Source organism: Psammomys obesus, unplaced genomic scaffold, assembly GCF_907164565.1.
Source record: "Psammomys obesus unplaced genomic scaffold, mPsaObe1.curated_primary_1811, whole genome shotgun sequence".
Classification (NCBI taxonomy): domain Eukaryota; kingdom Metazoa; phylum Chordata; class Mammalia; order Rodentia; family Muridae; genus Psammomys; species Psammomys obesus.
In genome coordinates, this window is record NW_026592162.1 from 1 (window position 1) to 25,490 (window position 25,490).

General features: G+C 39.6%; 1 long non-coding RNA gene and 1 other non-coding gene across 3 annotated transcripts; both read left to right on the forward strand.

Moving 5' to 3' along the window:
* Positions 1 to 1,480: 1,480 nt before the first annotated feature.
* LOC129681167 (uncharacterized) lies at positions 1,481 to 25,169 on the forward strand. Of its 2 annotated transcripts, XR_008720806.1 has the most exons (4): positions 1,481 to 1,530; positions 2,222 to 2,422; positions 11,581 to 11,625; positions 25,103 to 25,169. It is a non-coding gene; the product is annotated as an uncharacterized LOC129681167 (long non-coding RNA). The 2 variants fall into 2 exon arrangements; XR_008720805.1 differs by lacking the exon at positions 11,581 to 11,625.
* Positions 20,689 to 20,821, forward strand: LOC129681168 (small nucleolar RNA SNORA17). Its single transcript, XR_008720807.1, has one exon. It is a non-coding gene; the product is annotated as a small nucleolar RNA SNORA17 (small nucleolar RNA).
* Positions 25,170 to 25,490: the final 321 nt, after the last annotated feature.

Consider the following 25,490-nt stretch of genomic DNA (forward strand, 5'->3'; position numbering starts at 1 on the left):
AGAGAGAGAGAGAGAGAGAGAGAGAGAGAGAGACAGGGAGAGGGAGAGAGATCACTATTCTTCAAACAAGCCAAGGAATCTGGAGAAGGGTGAAGGAGGAAAGGAAGCTGCAGACATTGTGAGAACAAGGCTCAATGTGCTCCCAGGTACCCCTTCCACAGCTAGCAACATAAGGAATGTTCTTGTGTCTAAACGTGACCATGATGATAGAAACAGACCCTGTGAGGGGTTGGGGGTGGGGAAACAGGTGGTGGTTTCCTTTCTTATGGGACATTCAGGATTAAGAAAGATAAACAGTCTTGGGGTTTGTGTTTGTTCATCATAGCCGGTGATGAAGCAGAGAGACTAACAGAGAGACGGGAAGCATGACAGTGATAGAGACTGAAATATGTGGGGAGACAGAAGAGAAGTCCCAGTTCCCCTCCTCCCCTGGCTCCTTCATGGAAGGATGCCGACTACTTACCTGGGTTCTCTTAGCAGAACTGTCTTGGAATTCAGGAAGGGGCTCACTCTGTCTCATCCCTGATAAACCACAGCCCAAGCCACATTGTGGGACCCTCAGTGATCTGGCACCAGTGACACTTCTGCTTCTGTTGCCGTGGATACAGCCTCGTTGGTCTAAATCGCTGGCAGCAAGGGAAGCAGGTGCCAGAGGGGTGCACTTGGTAGAGCTGGAGATGTTGGGGAACACCAGGTGGACAGCACACAGCTTTGGGGTACCCAAGTATTGGGCAGGTGGGGGTCCTGGTAGGTGATTCTCCCACTACACACTCCCATCCCCATCTTCATGCAACCGCCAATCTGGGAGGGGGCCAGCGCTGGCTCCGCTACTGGTCTGCCTGCCTAGCTGCCGGTTCCCCCCACCCCCCACCCAGTCTGCCTGCTGGCCGCAGCCTTTTGTCCTCAGAAGACACGGTCCCAGCGGGGCCTCTGCCAAGCTTCTAGCAGATGCTCAGGGTCCTGGACTCCTCCCTGGGAGCACAGGAGCCATGGCTTGGGAGGGCCCCAGGTTAGGGGCACATTCTCATCCAGGCTAACCCCACTCTCCGGAGGGCCTGGCGAGGATGGAGAAGAGGTGCAGATCCACAGCCAGAGGCAGCAGCAGAGGTGGTGTTGGGGAGGGGATGGACGCCAGAAAGTGGGGGAGGGGGAAAGGGAGAGAAAGGCTGGCCTGATGGCCGTGTCCCAGGTTTTAGATCCGGGTTGAGAAGGGTGGCTCAGAGCATCCAAAGGGGGTCCTGATGCAAGACGAAGGTACCGTGGACCTGCTGGAAGGAGCTTCCTAGCCCGGGAATCACTTCGCTTCACACAAATCCAGGTTCCATGGTGCGGGGAACACCTAGCTTGGATAGGTTCTCAGTGAGGAGTCCTGGCCCCTTAGCTGGACCCTGTGTAGCCTGCTGGTCCTCCCCTCTCCTCGATTTGCACAGTCCCTGCCCAAGGGGAGGGTGGAGGAGGGAGGGAAGCAGGGAGAGCAAGGGAGGGAAGAAGGGAGGCTGAGCAGCCAGGAGACTCCCAGCCACCAGCAAGGTCCTCCCTGGGGCGGGGCGGCTGGGGTTGGGGGAGGGGGCTGGCGAGATCTGGAGAACTTGGCTGGCTGGCTGACTGAATGGGGATGCTTGGTGTGGTGGCTGTCCTTGCCAGGACAATAGGTGGCTGGCAAAATCAGGCTGAGGCCTCTCTGACTTGAGAGGCCTGTGTGGAGGTGAGGAGAAGTAGCCAGGAGGTTGCTGAGAAAGCGACTTGTTTAGGCTACTCAGAGAGAGCAGGGCTCATAAAGGTCTGGGGTTTGGTTTTGGACAAAGAGTCGGTGGAAGTTTCTCAGGTTTGGCAGGGAAGGCTTGGAAGATAAGGTATATAACCTTATTTAGGGTGGGGTTTTATGAGTAGGCTCCGGAAGCTGGCTTGGAGATAGGTGAAGGAGGAGCACAGACACCCAGCTCAGAATCCCCGTAAGAGGATCTCCAATGCTACTTCTACTTTCTCTGGGCTAGAAGGCAGGTATGGACACAGACGTAAGGCTGTGTTCCAGGACAGCAGAAATCAAAAGATGAGAAGAATGCCCGGTGAACAGAAATGTGAAGACCAGGGAAAAAGTTTCTGTTTTGAATCGGTTTAAATTGGGACCAAATGGTGCTGTCGTGGTTCCTCTAATTTATAGCATTTGATAATTCCAATTCTTTTGATATAAAAACTGTATTTTGTTTTCTTTCCTCATTAGTTGGTTCATTCCTTAAACAGCTTCATGGAGGTCCAGTGCTGGGCTCAGATGACCTGGGTAAATCAAACTTGCTGCCTGCCCTTATGAAACCCATGATCTGCTACGGACCTGTGGGCCTGGAGGTCATGCCCCTGCATCTGGATCCCTCTGGGACCTGTGAAATGTACACCCCCAGGCCTGCTCTCTGGAAATATAAATCTGGTAGGTGGGAGAGGTGTGAAACATTTTTAGAAAACCTTTAGGTGGTTATTTTTATATCTCTGAATTTGGGCACCATGCTTTGGAAAGGGATAAAATCCTACGGACTGAAGATAAATTCACAATGGAAATGAGAAAATACTTTGGGCTAATCGAGAACTAAAATCGTCACCTGAATTATTGTGAGATGTTTCTGAGGCTGCGTAGAGGAAACATTTTGTAGCTTTAAATTCATATATATATTAAAGAGGTGGATTTCTGTTTTAAGTTAGAAAAAGATAACAAATTACACTTAAAGAAAGGAAGCAAATGGTAGACTTGAGAGTAGAGAACAATGGAATAGAAAATAAAGCTACAACAGATAAGATCCACAAAGCTAAAGGTTCTTTGAAAAACCCTTGAGACATCATGATTCAGGAAATAAGAAAGCAAGTAAAAAGTATTGGAAACAAAGGGGGGCACTACACTACATCACATTCAGTTAGACTGAGGGGATGTTAGATTTATAATTTTATGCTTGCCATTTTGAATTTTTTGATACAATGGAAAAATTTTGGAAGAAAAAATTTACTAAAAGTCACAGAAAATATAGAATATCTGAGCAATCATGTAATTATTAAACAAACTGAATTTATAATTTTAAAACTTCGTATGTAGAGATCTCTAGGAGGCTAGACAGATGGCCTCAGTAGACAATAACATTTGTACAACAAACGTGAAACCCTGAGTTCAAATCTGTGGCAACCATGTAAAAGCATGGCATGGCTATGCCTGACTTGTAACACTATCATTGTTGGTCAGAGGCAAGTGGATCCAGAGAACTTGCTGGTCACTCAGCCTAGTCAAAACACAGTGAGCATCCAGTTCAGTGAGAAAGCCGTTCTCAGGGCATTTCTGTGGAGAACAATAAAGGAAAACATCTGATCTTCTGCTCTGGCCTCTGTGCATGTACACATTCAAACATTCTCTAGAGACTCTCCAATAGTAAGTTCTGCAAAATCGTCAGAGAAAACCCCCACTAATTCCCTAATTTTATTACAAATTCTCGAAGGGACTGGAGAAAATTTATTGTTGTTCAACGGGTGCAAAAGAAAAGTACCTAAACAGACAAACAAATAAAAAATCATAGCAAACTTAAGTTTTCTAAGAAGTTAATGAAGTTTGTTAAAAATACCAGAGTTTCCAACATCATACTTTATGGGGAAATATTGAAGGCTTCTTGTGCTGGTTAGCTCTTGTAAACTTGAGAGTCACTTAGAAAGAGTGAACTTCAGTTAGGGAATTGTGTTTACCACATTGGCCTGTGGTCATGCCTGTGGGGCATTTTCTTGATTAATGATTGATCCGGGAGTGCCCAGACCACTGTGGGCAATGCCATTCTTGGGCAGGTGGTCCTGGATGGTATAAGAAAACAAGCTGAGCAAACCATGGGAAGCAAGCTAGTAAGTGACATTCCTTTGTGGTCTCTGCTTTAGTTCCTGATTCTTTTATTTTTCCCTTTTTCTCTTTATTCTAATTTATTTACTTTGTATCCCAGCTGCAGCCCCCTATCTCATTCCCTCCCAATCCCACCCTCCCTCCCTCACCTCTTCCCTGCCCTCTCTAAGTCCACTGATTGAGGAGGTCCTCCTCACCTTCCATCTGACCCTAGCTTATCAGCTCTCATCAGGACTGGCTGCAATATCTTCCTCTGTGGACAGGCAAGGCTGCTTCTCCCTTGCGTGTGTGTGTGTGTCAAAGAGCAACCACTGAGTTCATGTCAGAGACAGTCCTTGTTTCTCTTACTAGGGAACCTACTTGGATACTGAGCTGCCATGGGCTACATCTGAGCAGGGCTTCTAGGTTATATCCATACATGGTCCTTGGTTGGAGTGTCAGTCTCAGAAAAGACCTCTGTGCACAGATTTATTTGGTCCTTGTGGTAGCTCCTGCTTCTTTGTTTCTATCTGGATATCCCTTGGAGATGAACCTGGACATGTAAGACAAAAATAAACCTGTTCCTCCTCGAGTTGCTCTTGGCCAGAGTTTATTACAGCAACAGAAAATCAAACTAGGATACGTCCTAAGATTGGGAACAAGACTAGGTTGCCCACAATAGTCACTTTAATTCCATTGTACTGAAGTTCTTGGCCAGTGTAAGAAAAAAGAAAAAGACTTAAGATAGGGGCTGGAGAGATGGCTTAGTGGTTAAGAGCACTGACTGTTCTTCCAGAGGACCTGGGTTCAATTTCCAACACCCACATGGAAGCTCACAACTGTCTGTAACTTCAGTTCCAGGGGACCTAACCCCTCACACAGATGTACATGCAGGCAAAACACCAAAGAACGTAAAATAAAAATAAAAACATATAAAAAGGCTCCCAATAAAAACTGCAGTACAGGGCATGGAATCCCCACACCCCATGAGTTTTTGATCAAAGAAGCTCCAGGTGTCTCCAAAATAACACAAGCTATTGTGCTTGTCCTTGGCTCTACCATACACTTTCATTGTAGGACAAGAGAAATCAATTTAAAACTAAAAAGGAAACTTCTTCATCCTTTCTGGCTAGCTTTCATAGTGCCAGAAAGTGCTTGGCAGGTAGCTGAGGGAGGAAAACTATCAATGGTCTTATCAAGTGCTGGACTTTGCATGCTACAATTATGATCTGCTAGGCAAGAAGTACCCATTCGCACAATAGTGGCACAAGTGTTATGGGGTAACTAAGCACTTTTTGATTGGACTTGAGGCAGGCTCCATAGAAGGAATTTTCATTCCAGGTACTGTAATTCTGGTCAAAATCCCATGAATGGGAAGATCTTAGACCCTAGGGTAGAACCTGCTACTGTTAGTTTGCTAAATGGTCATGCTGTCAAATTGCCTTTTAATGATCACGTTCTATTGCTCATGTATGTGGAATTTTCAAAAATAAAAAAAATAAAATAAAAAGAAATCATATACATTAAATATACTAATTTTTATATTTCAGTTATATAAAAATAAAGCCATCTGATAAACAGAAAAAAGAAGAGAAAAGTAAGCATGCAAATATTTATAAATATGTGCAGCCAGCCCTGAAGATAGTTGATAAAACAGGGTCAAATGAAAGGGGAGGAGGTCCTCCCCTATCAGTGTACTTGGAAAAGGGCAGGGAGGAGACCAGGGAGGGAGTGTGGGGTTGGGGAGGGAATGAGGGAGCGGGATACAGCTGGGACACAGAGTTAACAAAATGTAACTAATAAGGAAAATAAAATTAAAAAAAGAAATAAAAAAGTATTTATAAATATGGCTGTGTATAGAAAATTAAAATGTCTTTAAACTTATTAGAATTAGAAAAATTACCAGGGTTATGAGTCAGGGTTAATATAAAACTAGGCTTTCCTCCTCTCCAAATGCTCTCAATGATGAGTTAGAAAAATGAAGAAGACATTATTAAGAGTTCTTTTATTCTTTGAGAATTTTATACACTTATCCAATGAGATTTCATCATATCTACTCCTCCCTTTTCCTCCAATTCTCCCTGCATCTTACCCAACACCTCTCCTTCATAAATTCATGTTGTAGTAGTCTAAAAGAGAGGTGTTCCAAATAGGCTCAGGCATTTGAACTCCAGTATTTCCCCAGTAAAGGGCTGGATACTGGGGATCATCTCTCCCATGTATTCAGGAATTTGGGTTGCCTTGATCTTGGATAGGTCTTGTGTAGTGAACCACAGCTGGTATGAGCTCATGAATGCAGTGGCCATGTCATGTCCAGACATTTCACAGCATTCCTCCCCATCCTCTAGCTCTTATGTTCTTCCTATCTCCTCTTCTGTGATGTTCTCTGAGTCTTGGCTGGAGCAGGGAGAAGTGTTGGGGGGGGCTGATAAAGATGTATGATTTAGGGCTGAATGCTCACTCAGACTTTTATTCTTAGCTCTCAGACCAGTTATGCATTTCTGCACTGACCACAGTCCACTGCAAAAAGGAAGCTTCTCTGACCAAGGTTGAGAGCAGTTTAGGTCTATAGGTATTTATAAATAAATGTAAATATTTAGAAGTATAAATATTTAGAACACAAACTGACAGCATGGTTATTAGCAAAATAACAATAGAAAATTCTACCATTGGATCCAAGACTGCTCCAGCCGTGGGCTTAATTTTTTTTATTAGTTCTTTGAGAATTTCATACCACATATTTTGATTATATTCACCCATCCCCAACTATTTTCAAATTCATCCCCTTCCCCATCCACCAAACTGTGTACTCCTTCAAAAAAATTCGTCAAGAACAATCTCTCCTGCCCAGTTGTTCTTGGAATGTGTAGTCTTTCCTTGGAGTGTAGTTGACTAACTAGGGGCAACACTCTTAGAGAAAACTGTTTCTTCTTCCATAAGCTAGTAAGTGCCAATAACTGCATGGTTAGGAATGAGATTTTGTACTGAACTCCAATCTCCAGACTGAGATTTTGTCTGGTTTGGGATTATACAGGTTTTGTGCATGCTGTCCCAACATTGTATGTTCATATGTACAACTGCCCTACTGTGTCCAGAAGACAGTTTCCTCCACAATGTTCCCTGAGCCTGGGAGGAGAGAACGCAGTATACATATTTAATTTAGGACTGATCATTCTACAGTCTTGTACCTTGGCCAGTTGTGAGTCTCTGTGCTATTATCTACAGAAAATAAAAGCTTCTCAGATGAGGGTTCAGAAATGCATTGGTCTATGGCTATACTGATAAAACATTTGCAGTTGTTTTTAATACTATGCCCATTTAGCAGAATAATAGTAAGTGTTTCTCCCCTACTGCCTATGACATGTCTAGTCACAGTTTATTGGCTTACTAATGGTGCCAGGTATGAGTTTCATCTTGTGGAATGGGACTTATATCCAATCAGAAATTGATTGGTCTCTCCGATGATGCTGATGTTATGCCAATGGGCTTTTCTTTTCAGTCCAATCATTATTGTAGTTGATAGAGATCACAGCTGACTGTGATTAAGAATTACTTTTCTATTCTAATAGTATTCATGGGATCTTCCATCACTATGAAAGCTAGCCAATAGGGATGAAGTTTCCAGGTTAGTAACCACTTGATTTCTCTGTGTTCAGTGACTCAAGTGTGTGGCGTCTTCAGCAATAGGATCTTACTGTCAAGTTCTGGAGGGTAAGCAAGAGCAATGGCAATGGCCTGGGTTTGTTTATTTTGGGGGGAGGGACGGAGGAATCTATGGGAAGTCACTGGCTAACAACTCTGAATTGATTCCTGACAATGAGCATTTTCTCTTTTTTAGTTTGTGTATATGTGTGTTTTAAATTTTTATTTAAAAGTTATTTTCATACACTATATTTTGATAATGTTCTCTCCCAGCTCCTCTAATATCATTCCCACCTCCTTAACCACACAATTTCATGAGCTCTCTCTCAAATAAAAATAACATGAAAAACAAACAAACAAACAAACAAAAAACAACAACAGCAAAGATATCCCATTTAGGACCAAGTATGCTAAAGCCTCTTTCTGCACATTGCCCCATTGTAGATCTCTTTGTTAATTACAAGAAGATTCTCAGACAAGGGTTGAGTGTGGTGGTTTGAATAAGTTTGGCTACCATAGACTCATGTATTTGAATGCTTGGCCAATAGAGAGTGGCACTATTAGGTATGGCCTTGTTGGAGGAAGTGTGTTACTGTGGAGGTGGGCTTTGAGGTTTCCTATGCTCACACTCTGCTCAGTGTTGAATGAGAGCTTTGTCCTGGCTACCTGCAGAAGCCAGTCTCCTCCTGGCTGTTTTTGGATCAAGATGTAGAATTCCTGGAGTCTCTAATATCATACCATGTCTGTCTGGATGCTGCCATCCTTCCCACCATGATGATAACGGACTAAACCTCTGAAACTGTAAGCCAGCCCCAATTAAATATTGTCCTTTATTACCTTGGTCATGGTGTCTCTTAACAGCAATGGAAGCCATAACTAAGACAGTTGAGTGATATTGTGCCCCATGACTATAGCCATATGTTATTAGGAGTCATTTGATTGCCATCTTCCTTTAGCAGGATGATAGTAGTAGGCTTTCCTCTAGGCCTATGACCTATCTACTCTCAGTTTATTGTCTATTTCAGCAATGTCAGATATGAGTTCCATCACTTGGAATGGGTCTTGAATCAAATTTAAAAAAGTGGTTGGTTACTCCTATAACTTTTATGCCACTATTGTACCAGTGTATCTTGGAGGCAGATCTCAGTTGTAGGTTGCAAGGATGGTTGCTTTTCTTTTCCAGTAGTGTTTGAAGTACCTTCTAGCATTGTGAATGCTAATCATTAGGGATGAAGCTTCTAGTTAGACACCAGCTCAATTTCTCCATGTTAGATTATGTAAGTAAGTGTTGTCTTCAGCATTAAGGACTTGCCATCAGGTTATGGAGGGTAACCAACAACCTGTGATAATTAGGGTGGTGTTGGTGGTGTCTACGAGAGCCATTTGGCCGATGACTTAAGATTTAACCAATTCCTGGCACCGGAGGTTTTATTTGGTGGCATAGGACATCCAGTTGGGCATTATCTCCTCAATTATATGGTTGCTTCATTTAAATTCCTCCCATATATGAGTATATTTTAGGAAGTTTCTTCACTAGTAGATTTCCATATGGTTTTTCAAGTGACCTTTAGTTTTAGTTGTCAGTCCTCATATTCCTTCACCCTACACTCCCATTCCCCTCTCTATTTAATCCTCCTATTATAATTTACCCTTTATCTCTTTATAATCTTATGCTCTTTCACATTTTCTTGGAAGATCCCTTGCAACCCCAACCCCCATGGTCCCTTACTAGAAACCTAACTCCTGTTATTTGGACAGAAGCACACATACAAAAAGCTTAAAAGCTAACATTCACATGTAGGAGAAAAGTTGCAAGATTTTTTTGGGTGTCTGGGTTACCTCAGTCAGGATGATTGTTTCTAGCTCTATCCATTTACCTGAAAATTTTATAATCTAATTTTTCTTAATAGATGAATAGTATTCTGCTGTGTAAATGTGCCACATTTTCATTATCCATTCATGAGTTGATGGGCATCTAAAAAAATTATTTCCAATTTTTGGCTATTATGCATAGAGTGGCAATGAACATGCATGAGCAATTATCTCTGTAGTAGGATGTAGAGTCCTTTGGGTATATGCCCAAGAGTGCTATAACTGAGCTTGTGATAGATTGATTTTCAGCTTTTTGAGAAACCTTCATACTCATTTCCATAGTGGCTGTACTAGTTTGCACTCTCACTAGTCATGAATAAGTGCTCCCCTTTCCCTGCATTCAAACTAGCATGAGCTGTCATTTGTTTTATTGATCTTGGCCATTCTGACTGGGGTAAGATAAAATCTCAAAGTAGTTTTAATTTGCATTCCCCTGACAGGAAAAGATGTTGAACATTTCTTTAAGCGATTCTCAGCCATTTGGGTTTCAGTTTTTGGGAACTCTGTGTTTAGTTCTTTATCCCATTTTAAAATTAGGTTATTTGTTTTCTTGTTCAGTTTTTTTTAGCCCTTTGTTTACTCTATATATTAACCTTATACTAGATGCATAATTGGTAAAGATCTTTTCCCATTCTGTAGGCTGACACATTAGTGGAATAATAGTGCCCTTTGCTATACAGAAGCTTTTTAGCTTCATGAGGTCCCATTTGTTAATTGTTGGGCTTAATGCTTGTGCTATCAGTATCCTGTTCCTAAAGTCCTTTCCCATGCCGCTGAGTTCAAGCCTATTTCCTGCTCTCTTTTCTATCAGGTTCAGGGAGTCTAATGTTGAAGTCCTTGATCCATTTGGGGTTGAGTTTTTTTTTTGGGGGGGGTGAGTTTTATGCAGAGTGATAAGTGTGGGTCTATTTGGATTCTTCTACATGTAGCCAACAACTTGACTAGAACCATTTATTAAAGAAGCTGTCTTTTATCCAGTGTGTATTTCTGGCTTCTTTGTGAATAATCAAGTGTCTGTCAGTGTATTTAATTATGTCTGGGTTGTTGTTGATTATTAATATTTATTATTGATTTATTTTTTAGTTAAGCAGCAGTTATTCCTAAACCAGCTGTATACCCATATCACCACACAGAGACTAGGATTTATTTAATTAACCTAGAGCACAATGCTGGGCAATAGTCACTCCACCCTAAACCTCCAAGCCTGCATAGTTTCCTCCCACTCAGATTTCTCACATTATACTTGCTTTTAGTCATATCTTAGGTCCTGTTCATCTCTCCTTGTGGTTCCAAGTCCTCTCCTGCCAATCTCTTCTCTCTGACTCCTCCCACTTGCTTCCTTCTCCTCCCCGCTGGACCAGGATGTCCCATCCTATTCTCTCCATTGCTCAGCATTGGCTGATTGTTTTACTAACAATAAGAGAACAAATTTTACACAGCATATTTACACAGGCTTAAGACAGGTGATGCTTAGAATAAACATGCAATACAATGTCCGGATTGAAACCAGAAATTGGGGTAGAAAAAAAATCAGCATTTGAATGAACAAGAGTAAGTTGTATACATTCCACAAGAACATTGTACCAACACTAAGTCTTCAATTTTATTTTACTTATCAATGTGTCTTTTATGACATTAAGCTGTTTTTATTACTATAGCTCTATAGATTGAAATCTGGGATGGTTATACCTCTAGTAGTTCTATTGTTATTCAGGATTATTTTATTTATCTTATTTTTGTGTGTTTCTATAAAAAGTTAAAGATTTTTTTTTCCAATTTCTGTGAAGAAATGTGTTGAAATATTGAATCTATAGATTGCTTTTGGTAGGATGGCCATTTTTATGATGTTAATTTTATTGATCCATGAACATGGAAATCTTTTCATTTTCTGGTGTCTTCTTCAATTTCTTTCTTCAGCATCTTAAAGTTTTTATTATGTAAGCCTTTCATTTGCTTGATTAGAGTTTCTCCAAGATATATTATTTTTGAGGCTATTGGGAAAGGTACTGATTCTCTTATTTTGTTCTTAGTATGTGTTTAATTTGCATATAGGAAGTCTACTGATTTTTATGTGCTAATTTTGTATTCTGCTAGTTTTCTAAAAGTGATCATCAGCCATAGAAGTTTACTGTGGAGTCTTTTGGGTCCTTCATGCATAAAATTATATCATCTGAAAATAAAGATACTTTGACTTCTTTCATTCTAATTTGTATCTCTTTGATCTCTTTCAGTGGTCCAATTGCTCTAGCTAAGACTTCAAGTAGTATATCTAACAGGTATGGAGAGAGTGGACAACCTTGTTTTGTATATGATATTGGAAGAAATGCCTTGAGGTCTTCATTTAGGGTGATGTTGGCTGTAGGCTTGCTGTAAATTGCTTTTATTGTAATGACGTATGTCTCTTGCATCTTTAGTTTCTCTAAGACTTATCTTAAAGGGATGCTAAATTTTGTAAAAGGCTTTTTCTCTATCCAATAAGATGATCATGTGGTTTTTGTTTTTCAGTCTGTTTATGTGGTGTTTATTTTGTGGTTTTTGTTTTTTCAGTCTGTTTATGTGTTTATTTATTGATTTATGCATGTTGAACCATTCTTGCATCTTTGGGATGAAGCCAACTTGATGGAGGTGGACACTTTTTTTTCCTTTTATTGAAAATAGATTTTCCACATAATATAAACTAATTAAGTTTTCTCCTCCCTCTACTCCTCCTAGTTCCTCTCCACCTCTGCTCCCATCTGGATCCAGTCCCCTTTTGTCTCTAATTAGAAAAAAAGAGAGTAACATAAATTAACTAATTAATTATTATATAAATGCTAAAGTTCTATTGTAGATAATAATTTACATGATTATAAACAATCAATAAAATTACTTTTTGTAGTGCATAGAACTATCAGGAAAACAAACATTTAACTATTAATTTAATGAATCTGTGAACTGCATTATCCAATATCATATTTGTAGATAATTTTTATAACTAATGATTACTTCAAATAGTAAATATAACTGTTTTTTTTTTGTACAAAAAAGAAAACAAACAAATTTCTAAGGGATAATAATAATAATATAAAATAAAGCATTGGAATTAAACAAAACAGACAAACAGAAGGACATGGACAGGACAGTCTTGTGCCCTGGAGAAGGCACAAGATTCAGTCATTTGCACACTCAGGAATTCCATTAAAACACTAAACTGGAAGTCATAGTATATATGCAGAGAACCTACTGGAGACTCATGTCTGTCTCAGTCTCTATGAGTTCACATGCCCTTTGATCATGTTGGTTTAGAGGGTCTTTTTTTCTTAGTGTCCTCCATCCCTTCTGGCTCTTACAATCTTTCTGTCTCCTCTTCCACAGCTCTTCCTGATTCCCTGAGTGCTGAAGGCAGGGACTTGATGGTGACATCCCATTTAAGGATGAGTGTTTAAAGGTCTATTAATTTCTGCATAATGTCTGGCTGTGAGTCTTTGTATTTGTTCCTATCTCCTGCAGAAGGAAATTTCTCTGATGGTGAGCAAGGCACTGGTCTATGATTATGGCAGAATGTCATTAGGAGCCATTTTATTGCTACTTTCCCTTAGTAGAACAGTAGTGTTTGGTTTTACCCCAGGACCCTGGGCTATCTAGTCTGAGATTCTTGGTCACAACAAGCAGTTTTGTGTACAGATTCCATCTGTGTAGTGGGCCATAAGTCAAGTCAGATTTGTTTGGTTATTCCCACAAGCTTTGTGCCGATTGCACTAGCATATCTTCCAAGCATGATACCATTGTAGATCAAACAGTTTGTGGCTTCATTGGTGTTTATGTTGCTCCTTTTGTAGTGTATAGGGTACCTTCCTGTACCAAATATTCTAGAATGTAGGAATAAAGGCCCTATGTAGGCACCAGCTTGACTTCTTCATGTTCAGTGAGTTGTATAGGTGTTGTTTTCAGCAATGGGGCCTTACTGTCAGTTTGTGGAGAGCAAACTATAGTCTTGGCAACAGCCTGTGTTGTTTGGGGATTCCCATGGGATCCCTTTCTCTAACAACTCAATTAGATGTTACCCAGTTCTGGATTGGAAACTTTGTTAGGTGACAAGAAATGGCCAGTTGGGACCTTGTCTCCACCATTATTTGGTGATTAGATCATGGTCATACATCATAAATTGTGTGTATTTTAAGAAGCGTCTACTATATTAGATTTCCATACTACCTCTCAAATGGCTCTTAATTTTAGTTGTCTCTCTTTCTCTCTGTATCCTTCTTCATCCCACTCTTCTCATCCCTTGCCAACTTGATTCTTCTGCTTCAGCCTTCCCCATCCATCTATAACTATTTATTCTATTATCCTTTCAAAGGGAGATCTATTGGTCCCCTCCCAGTCCCTGACTCTATATCTAGCCTCTGTGGTTTTATGGAGTGTAGCTTGATTATCATTAACTTAATGGCCAATACCAACATAGAAGTGATTACATGCCATAATTTTCTCTTTTTTTTGGGGGGGGGTCTTTGTTACCTCACTCAGAATGACTTATTTTTTTTCCTAATTCCATACAGTTGCCTGTGAATTTCATTTTTTAAAAAACAGCTGAGTAATATTCCATTGTGTAAATGTACTATGTTTTCTTTATCCATTTATCTAGGTTGTTTCCAATTTCTGGCTATTATGAATAGAGTATCAATAAACATAGCTGAGGAAGTGTCTCTGTGGCAGGATGAAGCATCCTTTGGGTATATACCCAAGAGTGGTATAGTTGGATCTAAAGGTAGATTCCTATCTTCTGAGGAACTGTCACACTGATCTCCATAGTGGCTATACAAGTTTGCATTCCTACCAGCAATGGATGAGTGTGGTAATGGTGTTCTATTCAGAAAGTCTTTTCTTCTACCAATGAGTTCAAGGCTATTATCCCTTCTCTTCTACCAGCTTCACTTTATCTGGTTTTATACTGAAATTTTTGACCCATATGGAGTTGAGCTTTGTGCAGAGTATGGATCAATTTGGATTCTTTTACATGTAGCAATTTAGGTTAGACTATACTACCATTTGTTGAAGATGCTATCTTTTCTCCAGTCCACATTTTTTGCTTCTTTGTAAATAATCAGGTGTCTATAGATGTGTGAATTTATGTCTTGGAGTTCAATTTGATTGACACATCTGTTTTTATGCCACTTCCATGTTGTTTTTATTACTATAGCTGTGTAGTAAAATTTGAAGTCAAGGATGGTGATACCTCCAGCATTCCTTTTATTATTTAGGATTGTTTTTTAAATATCCTGTCTGTTTTTCCATATGAAACTTAAAATTGTCCTTTCAAGATCTGTGAAGAACTGTGTTGAAATTTTGATGGAATTTGCATTGAATCTATAGATTAGTTTTGGTAGGATAGCTATTTTTACTACATTAATCTTACTGATCCATGAACATGAGAGATATTTCCATCTTCGGTTATCTTCTTTAATTTCTTTCTTCAGTGCCTTAAAGTTTTCTAAGTCTTCCACTTGCTTGGTTAGAGTTACCTTAGGATATTTTATATTTCAGGCTATTGTAAAACATGCTGTTTCCCCAATTTCTTTCTCAGTCCATTTGTTATTTGTATGTAGGATTTTTGTGATTTTTGTGAGTCAATTTTGTAACTAACTAACTAACTAATTAACTAACTAACTAACTAACTAACTAACTAACTAACTAACCAACTAACTAGCTACCTTGCTGAAAGTTTTTATCAGCTATATGAGTCTTCTGATTATTTTTAAGGGTCACTTATGTATATTCTCATAGCTACAAATAAAGATACTTTGACTTCTTTTCCTAAATGAATCACCTTGATTTCTTTTGGTTGGACAACCTTGTCTTGTTCCTGATTTTAGTACAATTGCTTTGAGTTTCTTTCCATTTATGTTGATATTGGTTGCAGGCTTGTTGTAAATTGCCTGTATTATGTTTACACATGTCCCTTATATCTGTACTCTCTCCAGAAATTTTTTTCAAGACAGGGTTTCTATGTGTAGCCTTGGCTGTCATGGAAATCACTCTGTAGACAAGGCTAGCCTCAAATTCAGAGGTCTGCCTGCCTCTGCCTCCCAGCTCTCCAGGACTTTTTTTTTTTTAAGATCCATTACTTATTATGTATACATTATTTTGCCTGCATGTACACTTGCACTTCAGAAGAGAGAATGCGATCATACTATAGGTGGTTGTGAGACACCAAGTGGTTGCTGGGAATTGAACTCAGGACCTTTGGAAGAGCAGTCAGTGCTCTTAACCTCTGAGACATTTCCCTAGCCCCTCTCCAGGACTTTTATCATGAAGGGGTGTTAGATTTTGTCAAAGACAAAAAAAAAATATACCTTCTCCGCACCTCACAAAACTATCTACAAAGTTGATCACATACTCAGTCACAAAGCAAGTCTACTTGATCATGGAGGATGATCTTTGTGATATGTTCTTAGATTCAGTTTGCCAGTATTTTGTTGAGTATTTTTGCATCAATGTCCATGATGGAAATTGGTCTAGAATTCTCTTTCTTTTTTTGAGTCTTTGTGTGGTTTGGGTATCAGGGTGACTGTGAGCTCACAAAAAATGAATTTGGCAATGTTCATTCTGTTTTTATTTTGAGGAGTATTGCTATTAGCTCTTCTTTAAAAGTCTGATAGAATTCTGTGCTAAGCCTGTCTGTCTTACCATGGTCATTTTTGGGGGGCTTGGGAGACTTTTAATGACTGCTTCTATTTTCTTAAAGGTTATAGATCTATTAAAATTGTTTATTCGGTCTTGATTTAACTTTGGTAAGGGTCCATTTATTTTAAATATTTCAATTTTGTGGAGTACAGATTTTTGAAGTATGACTTAAGGATTCTTTGGATTTTCTCAAAGTTTGTTGTTATGTCCCCAATTTCATTTCTGATTTTGTTAATTTAGATATTCTCTCTCTGCTTTTTAGCTAGTTTGGCTAAGGATTTGTCTATCTTGTTGATTTTCTGAAGGAACCAGCTCTTGGTTTCTTTGATTCTTTGTTCTCTGTTTCTATTTTGTTGATTTCATCCCTCAGTTTGATTATTTACTGCTGTCTACTCCTCTTGGGTGTGTTTGCCTCTTTTTGATGTAGAACTTTCAGGAGTGCTGCTAAGTTTCTCTTATGAGATCGCTCCAATTTCTTTATGAAGGCACTCAGTGCTATGAACTTTTCATTTAGCACAGCTTTCATTGTATATTCATTTTCATTGAATTCTAGGAAGTCTTTAACTCTTTATTTTTGTCTTGACTCAGTAGTCATTCAGTAGAGAGTTGTAGAGTTTTCATGAGGTATTTCGATTTTCTTGTATATGCTGAGACTTTCTTTGTGACTGAGTATGAGGTTAGTTTTGGAGAAAATTCTGTGAGATGCTGAGAAGAAGGTATATTCTTTTGTGTTTGGGAGAAATCTTCTATAAATATCTGTGAGGTCCATTTGAGACATAACAGCTGTTAGCTACATTATTTCTGTTTCGTTTTTGTCTGGATGACCTGGCCACTGGTGAGAGTGGGATATTGAGGTTTCCCACTAATAATGTGTGAGGTTCAGTGTGTTATTTAATTTTAGTAATGTTTCTCTTATCAAAGTGGGTGCCTTTGTGTTTGGGGCATATATGGTCAGAATTGAGACATCATGTTGGTGGATTTTTCCTTTGATGAGCATAAAGTGTCCTTCCCAATCTCTTTTGATTATTTTTTGCTGGAAATCTATTTTGTTAGATAGTAGAATGGCTACAGCAGTTTTCCATAGATTTAACATTTTTCTTTGCCTGATGTATCTATTTCTTTATTGTATCAACACCTGAGATTATCTCTTCTGTCTCTTGTATTCTGTTGGTGATGCATCAAAAAAAATGTTCAACTAAAAAGTTTCTGACACAAAACTTCCAGCAAATCTGGGACACCAGGAAAGACCAAATATAAGAATAATAGGAATAGAAGAAGTAGAAGAAGCCCAGCTCAAATGCCCAGAAAATATTTTCAACAAAATCGCAGAAGAAAAATTTCTTAACATAAAGGTGATGCCTATAAAGCTGCAAAATGTGTCTGTGGTTACTGTTCACTTAACTAAATTTTTCATTCCAGAATTTCCTCAATTTGTGTTTTCTTTAATGCTTCTATTTCCATTTTCAGGTCTTGAACAGTTTTATTTCTTTCCTTCAACAGTCTGTTTTTTTCTTTGCTTTCTTTAAGGGGTTTATTCATTTCCTCCAATTGTGTTTGTGTTTTCCTGAATTTTTTTAAGGGATTTATTCATTTCCTCTTTAAGGACCTTAATCACCTTCATAAAGTTGGTTTGAAGTCTTTTTATTGTGCTTCTGTTGTGTTGGAATATTGAGGGGTTGCTGTAGTAGTTGCTGGGTTCCAGTGGTGACATATTGCTTTGGCTGTCATTGATTGTGTTCTTATACTGGCCTCTAGTCATCTGGGTTTGGGGTTATTATAGGTCTAGGTATTTATTTCTAAGTTTGTCTTTGTTACATGTGTTTTGTTCCTTGGTTTCTGCTTCCTACCTGGTCTTCTGGTCTGTGTTGCCTGGACTTCTTGCAGTCTGTGTGGTCTGTGATAGAGCAGGTCTCTGCCACAGTTGGAGGTTGGGGCAAAGCAACTATGAAGGCACAGGACTCGAAATAAGTTGCAGGGATGTCAAGATAGTGAGAGAGTTTGACAGGAGGCCACCCTACTTGGACTTCTCCCAGTCCTTCCCTCTTTAGAGTTAACATTTTCTTAGTCTTACCTATCTTTGTCTTCAAGACACGAAATTCTCTCTTCTGTGTCTTGTAATCTGTTGCTGGGACTTACCTCTTAAATTCTACTTTGATGTCTTGATATGTTTTTGTTATTTCATTCAACTGTTTTTGTTTTCCCTGTCTCATTAAGGCATTTATTCACATTCTTTTCAAGGTCCTAGAACATTTTTATAAATTGCTATTTTGAAGTCTTTGTCTTGTGTTTCACCTGAAGTGCTGCTCTTAAGGCTTATTGCATTAGTGTTGTTGGTGTCTCAAAGAGGCATATTGTCAAGGCTGTTTATGTTTTTGCTTTTGTGCTGGATCTAGGTATTTAGAATTTATGCTGCTTGAGGTGTTCCTTGGTCTTGTCTTTGTTGAGTGGGTGTTTTGTTCTTTTGTTGTTGTTGTATATTTTGGATCCTAGCCACGTGTAGTGGCTGTGGGTTTCTGGTAGAGAATATTTCTGTGAGTTGGCAGATGACATAAAGAAATGAAGATAGGCTAGGAAGAATTGCTGAGAAAGAGAGTGGGAAAGAGCTAGGGAGACCCTGGGTCCACACCGAAAGGCAGAGTCCCCAGAGAATAAAGGTGAGTGAGAGGAAGGGTTCCTGCAGGCAGGCTGCTGCAAGACTGAGAGTATTTCTGGGGTGATGGGAAGGATAGTGAAAATTACCTATCTGAGTCCCAGGCCAATGTGGCCATTGACAGTCCCTGGCAGAAAGTGTTTCTGTGGATTGGTAGGTGACCCAAAAGAATGGAATTGCACTAGAAAGGAAGGCTGAGAGTGTGGCAGGAAATAGCTGAGAGGGTGGCAGGGACCCTGGGATTGCACCAGGAGGTGGAGTCCCCAGAAATGGAGGTGAGGTAGTAAGAGGGACTCCTCTAGGCATACTGCAGCAGGACTAAGAGTAAACCAGGAGAGACTAGAATGAAAGAGCTCATTTTACTTTTTAAATTAAAACATTACTACATCATTTTCTCTTCCCTTTCCTCCTTCCAAACCCTCCTATGTCCCCTCTCCTTGCTTCCTTTAAAATTTATGACCTCTTTTTTATTTAATTAGCACACACACTGCTGAGGCTGTTTAGTGTTACTTGTATGTATATTTCAGGGCTGAGCACTTGGTATTGGATAACTAATTAGGATGCTCATCCCTTTGGAAATCTAAATCTTCCTTTCTCAGAAGTCCTTAGTTGCCTGAATTACTTTGTCTGGGGATGAAGTCCTTTGAGATGGTCCACTTTCATGTTAGCGTGCACATCAGTGTTGTACTTTTTTATGTTTTATTTATGCAGCCATATTGTTGAAGTATCACAGGTGACACCTCCCTGTCATTTCTAGGTGACACAATCGTTCAGCTGAGTTCCCAGTTCTCCGTCTTTTACAACCTTTCTTCCCTCTCTTCTTCAGTGTTCTCTTCATTTTAGGTATGAGGGTTGTGTTATAGATGTATCAATTGGGGCTTTGCACCCTGTGATTAGTTGTTCTCTGCATTGACCAGTTGTGGCTATCTGTGGTGGTCTTTCTTAGTTGCAAAGAGAAACTTATTGGATGAGGAGTGGGGAACTATATACTTTTTGTGCGTACAAGGACAAATATTTAAAATGCAGTTAAGGATTGTGTTGGACACTGTAAAGAATGAACAAGTTATATTTAAAAATGTATATACATATATTCATGGAATAACAATTAGTGAAAAAGAGCCATGAATTTGAGGGATAGTGAGGAGGGGAATATGGGAAGGTTTGAATAGAGGAAAGGGAAGGGAAAAATGTTGTAATTAAATTATAATCTCAAAAATATGCTGGATTAGTAAAGTGGGGACAGAAGTTTATTATTATTATTATTTGTTTTTTTGAGACAGGGTTTTTCTGTGTAGCCTTAGCTGTCCTGGACTCTCTTTGTATGCCAGGCTGGCCTTAAACTCACAGTGATCCACCTGCTTCTGCCTCCCTGACTGCTGGGATTAAAGGTGTGTGCCACCACAGTTGGCTAGAAGTTTTTTTTTTAAGACTCATAACCATGCTAGACTCAGGTAGTTGTCCAGGTTTTTAGTACTAGGCATGATTTTACTCCTGTTTAGCAGGCCTAAAGTCCAATTAGACAACTTTCAGTTACTGCCAAGGTATGCATGCTGCTATTACACGTTTAGAGACAACTTTCCATGTAGGTCATTATGGTTTACTGGCAAAAGTGCTGGGTAAGACTGCCATTTTTTTTTTCTTTTTTGGTAGCTTGCATATTACCTTCTGGTCCTATGAAAGTTAGGGAGACTTTCAGATTAGGTCCTATTTCAATTTTTTGAGTCCTATGTTTTTGCAGTAGTGACTTATCTCCAACTTCTGGGAGACAACCAAGGGCAACAACAATAGCCTTTATTGTTTTGGGAGTCTTTTGGTCTCCCCTTGTTTGTTCTCTTACTCTTGCTCTCTCTTCTATTTCACAAAATTACCAGGCTGTTCTAGTTTTCTTTTTTCCACATACATCTTATAAAATGAGTCAGTTGGTTATTTGCTACCAAATAATGAAAATGCCACAGTAATCTTAATTTGGATTGCACTGAATCTAGAGGACAATGTTGTGTATTTGTACATTTATTTAAGATTGCTTCACACTGCCCCTAGAGGCATTTACAGGTATGACTGCTATGTCCCATGTGTGTCGGTAGGTGGCAGAGAAGAGAGAGGCTGTGTCTACACTCAGTGTTCCGACCTGTGAACATCTGAATGGTTAATAGCCTAACACTCCCTGAAAAAAAGGAAGCCTGAGTCAACTACCAGTCTGGTGTTGTGCAGGCCCGGACAGGTTCCCAGGGCGGGGAGTGATTTAGAGACTAGAAGGACCCCACCTGTAACCACAGGCCCAAAGTGAGCCTGAGACAGATGACCCTTTCATGGGGCTACTTAGGTGGGCCCAGTTAAGGAGCAAGTTCGAGACAATGACCAGACCAATGCCATGGGGCCTGGACAGGGAGCTAGCCTGAGATGACCATCAGTCTGGCTCTGCGCAGGCTAGGGGGCTGGACAGGGCAGACTGTGCCTGAGATGACCTCTGCCCAGTGCCATAATGCACAAGTGGGACATGTCTCTCCTGAGACAACCCCAGATACTCAAGAGACCCCAGGAATCATTAAAACAAACAAATAAGTGGTGAAAATGGAAGAGGAAGAGAAAGAGAAAGAGAAGGATGTGGGCACTACTGGAGATTCAAGGATAGTGAGGAACACCCTGATGTGAGTACCCAGAGATGTTACCTGGGACCATGGTGGGGTCTTGGCCTGTGCTGCCACTGAGGGTCACATCTGGGACTGTGGCCCTGCAGCAGCAGGAGTCTGTTACCACCAGAGGTCAGGAGGATAGTCCTAGTCTGGTTTGTTTCCCTGGGACATGTTAATGTTTGAGGGCTGTGCAAAACTGGCTCCACCTCTCACTTGGACATTGTGGGAGAGCTGGCCCTAGGGGCATGAGATCAAGAGAGCAGTTGATCTCTTAGCCAGCTGCATCTGCACATTGTGGGAGTTGCAGGTAAGCCTGCCCTGAGGGTATGAGCATGGGAAAGCTGGCTCTGCCTCTGTCTCCTGTGTCATGGCATGGATTAGGGAGAGACACCCTCCACCCCCTTACTCTTTGCCACCTGTGGCAGGTGGGAGACCTGGTCCTGAGGCCATGAGAGCAGGAGAGCTGTCCTTGTCCCTCACCAGCTGTAGAGCTCAGAAGAGCGGGACCTGCACCTCACCTGGGCAGCCCGGTACACCTGATTCTTAGGATGTGAGTATGGGAGAGCTGGCCCCAACACTTGTGTGCCATGCCTTGACATGGTGAGAAAGAGATGCCTACTCTTCTTCCCTTGCTATCTATGGCATGCAGGAGATCTGTCCCTGAGGTCATAGAGTGGGAGAGCTGTCCCTGCCTCTTAACAGCTGTAGCACTCTGGAGAGCGGGCCTTGCACCTTGCCTGGGTAGCAGTATAGAGTAGGCCCTTGTTGTTGGGGTTGCAGGTGAGTTGGCCCAGAGAGTAGAAGAGTGGTAGATCCAGAGGGCTGATCAGCCCAGCTCCAGGACTTTGACTTGGTCCACCCCACGTCTACCCCATCTATGAACAGCTGGCGTGTATGAAGGGGTGGGTTCTACAGATCCAAAACTACCAGATCTCCATGCCACAGGGCAACAGCAGAATATCTGAGAGGAGTCCCAGTGAGTTTCCAATATTGAGTTTCCAGGGGCCTCATAAGTCACTGCAATGAACATTTGCAAGCAAAGACGTGTGGACCAAAGGGTATACTGTGGAACACACTGTGACACACTACAGCTTCCACTATGAGAAGTTTCTGGTTTTTTTTTTTTTTTTCTTTGTTGCAAGGGTGGAGGACAGGTACAAGGGGAGGAGGAGATGACTGGGATTGAGGTACATGATGTTAAAGTCACAAAGAACCAATAAAAAGTTGAAAAAATTACTTCGACTACCTTCACCTAAGATTTGCATGATTTTACATATGAATGTTATATATACTTTTTAAAGCTAAATTAGGCATCACTACATATTGCATTACTTTTTTGCTTTAGTAAACCATACTAATTTTTATTTAAATTTTAATTGTCTATGGCTGGGATACAGAAATAGAACTGACTTTTCCCATAAGTATTATGTTAGTTATCAGCTCATGTAGTTTTCCATATTTTTACAGAATTACATCTTTTCTGTAAATAGACGTTGTTTTGATTTTTCTTGTGAGCAACCCATAAAATATTGAATAAGAGTGACAAAAGCATACATCATTGCCTTGTTCTCAATCTGAAGATGAAAAATATTTACTTTCATTTTTAATTAGTTTTTTTAAATCAGCATATAAAGTAGTTGGTTTTAGTATGACATTTTTATACATATTTTCTTCACTCTCTCTTCCTCATCTATGTGTCCACCTCATGGTGCTGTTTTCCTTATTACTCCATTATCCCCTTTCTGCATTCATGTCACATGTATTCTCTTACTTTCTTTCCCTGCAACTCTCCTTTAAGACTTTTCCCCACTCTTTCATGGTTGTTTTTTCTAGTTTCATGACCTATATTCATCTTTGCAAACTATACTTCAGACAAGAAATGATATTTAGAATATATAAATTAATTGTAAACATTAATCACCTCCAAACTCAAATAGTCCAGCCAATAAGTGACAGTTTTCAAAAGAAGAAATACAAATGGCTAATAAACATTTTTTAAAAAGTCTTCACCACCCTCAGCCATAGGGAAATGCAAATTAAATTTATTTTGAGATTTCATCTCACCCTAGCCAAAATGGCTAGCACTCAGTCTTTTACAATTAAAGATTATGTTAACTTTAGATTGTTGCAGGATGTTTGATCATACTGTGAACCCTGAGCTTGTTTTGTTTACTAGAAAAACCTGTTTCTAGGTGTGGTGTGGCTCAGCCTTAGCACATACCTTTAATCCAAGTATTTTATGCCTGAGTATTGTAAACAAGAGTAAATAAAGTTAAGCCTAGGTCAAGAGGCAAAACAAACAAGCAGCTGACAGGGAGTGAACATAGAGAAAAAACATAGAGAGTAAGAGGAAGTCAGGAGCACGGATAGAGAGATGCACAGGAAGTAGAAGAGAAAAACATTCAGCTTGAGTTTTTGTTGTTGTTTTTTTTTTTTGTTTGTTTGTTTGTTTTTTTTTTTTTTTTTTTGAGATGGCCTGGGGAAGACCTCTTTTTTGGGGAAGTCAGCTGAGGAGGAAGGTGAACTGGGTGCTTTCTCTGCCTCTCTGAGCAAACTAGTAGTCTTTCATCTCAGCATTTGGCTCCTGAGTCTTTATTGGTAAAATCGAACATTTGGGATTTTGTTAAAAAACAACATTAAATATTTTGTAGATTACAATTACCAGCATTAAAATGTTCTTCTCTATCCCTGGTTTGCTGGTCATTTATACCATGTTGAATTTTATTAATTTTTTTCAAATTTTTTCAACTTTTTTTTTTTTTCTTGTGTCAGGGTTTCTTTGTGTAGCCCTGGCTACCCTGCAACTTGCTCTGTAGATCAAGGTGGTCTCAAACTCACATAGATTAGTCAAATGTATTTGTTGAGATGCTTATTTTTATAAGCCTGTCAATCACAGAACTTAATTTCAAAATGTTCGGTTCACATTCAAATTATGGTATAAACCCCATGAGGCTATAGAAATTTACTTTTTTATTATCTGTCTATCTACCTACCTATTTATCTGAGTCAGAGTTTCTGTATGTACCCATTGGCTGCCTGAAATTCAGTAGGTAGACTAAACTGGCCTTGAACTCATAGAGCTCCACCTGCTTCTGCCTCCTGAGTGTTGGGTTTAAAGGTATGCATCACCACCGCCCAGCCTTACCTTTTTAATTTTAATTTTACATTTTGCTGCTACAGACTACTAACATTTTATTTTGGATTATCATGTCAGTGTTCATAATTTGTATTGGTTTATAATTTTATTTTCTTAAAATGTTATGTATTGGGTTTGATGAAGTTTGTATACAGTTGGGATTATTTCTTTCATACATGTTTGGTAGTTTTTAAACAATTTGAATTCAATCTTGTCAATAAATATAGACTATTGATGTCTATTTTTTCCTGATTGAAGTTTGCAAGTTATTACTTTGCAAGTAAATTCCCTATTTTCTCTAAATATCATTTTCTGTATAATATTTTATATACTATCTTCTTATTAATTTAATAGCTGAAGAATATATACTTTTGGGATTACTTACATTGCTTATTTTTTATAACACACACACACACACACACATGCAAACACAAACAAACACACACACACACACCAGTTCTTTTTTTTTCTTTAAATCTGGTTCTGTTAAATTAACTGATGTTTTAAAAAGAACTTACTTTTGATTTTATTGTTTTATTCTATCAATTTTTGTTATTCTGTTTAGATGGTGTTTGGAAAAATGCTTATTATTATTATTTTTTGTTCTTTTGCTTGGGTTTATTTTGATTTTTTCTAGATTTAAAATTTTGTTTTCTCTATTGGTTTTCTTGTAGAGTTCCTGTTGCCTCCAGGTCCTTCTATCCAACATCCCTTGGGAACAACCTAAGAAGAGTTTGACTAATTCAGGTTGGTTCAGATATAGATAGCTGAGTCCATAGTCCTTGGCTCTGTTATGTGTTGAGGCAGAATGTCACCGTGGTGATTGCAAGAGGCAGCTGCTACTCATATCATGGTGGACTGGAGGCAGAGATGAGGTGAAATTTCCAAAGGCAAACTCATTGCAATGTGTTCTTCCTCCAGCTACATACCATCTCCTTAAGTGTCCAGAACCTCCAAAAATAGGACCGCTAGCTAGGGATAAAAAAACTTAGCACATTAATCTTTTGTAGATATGGGTCACATTTAACTATAGCACCATGGTAAGTTAGGTATTCACTCAAA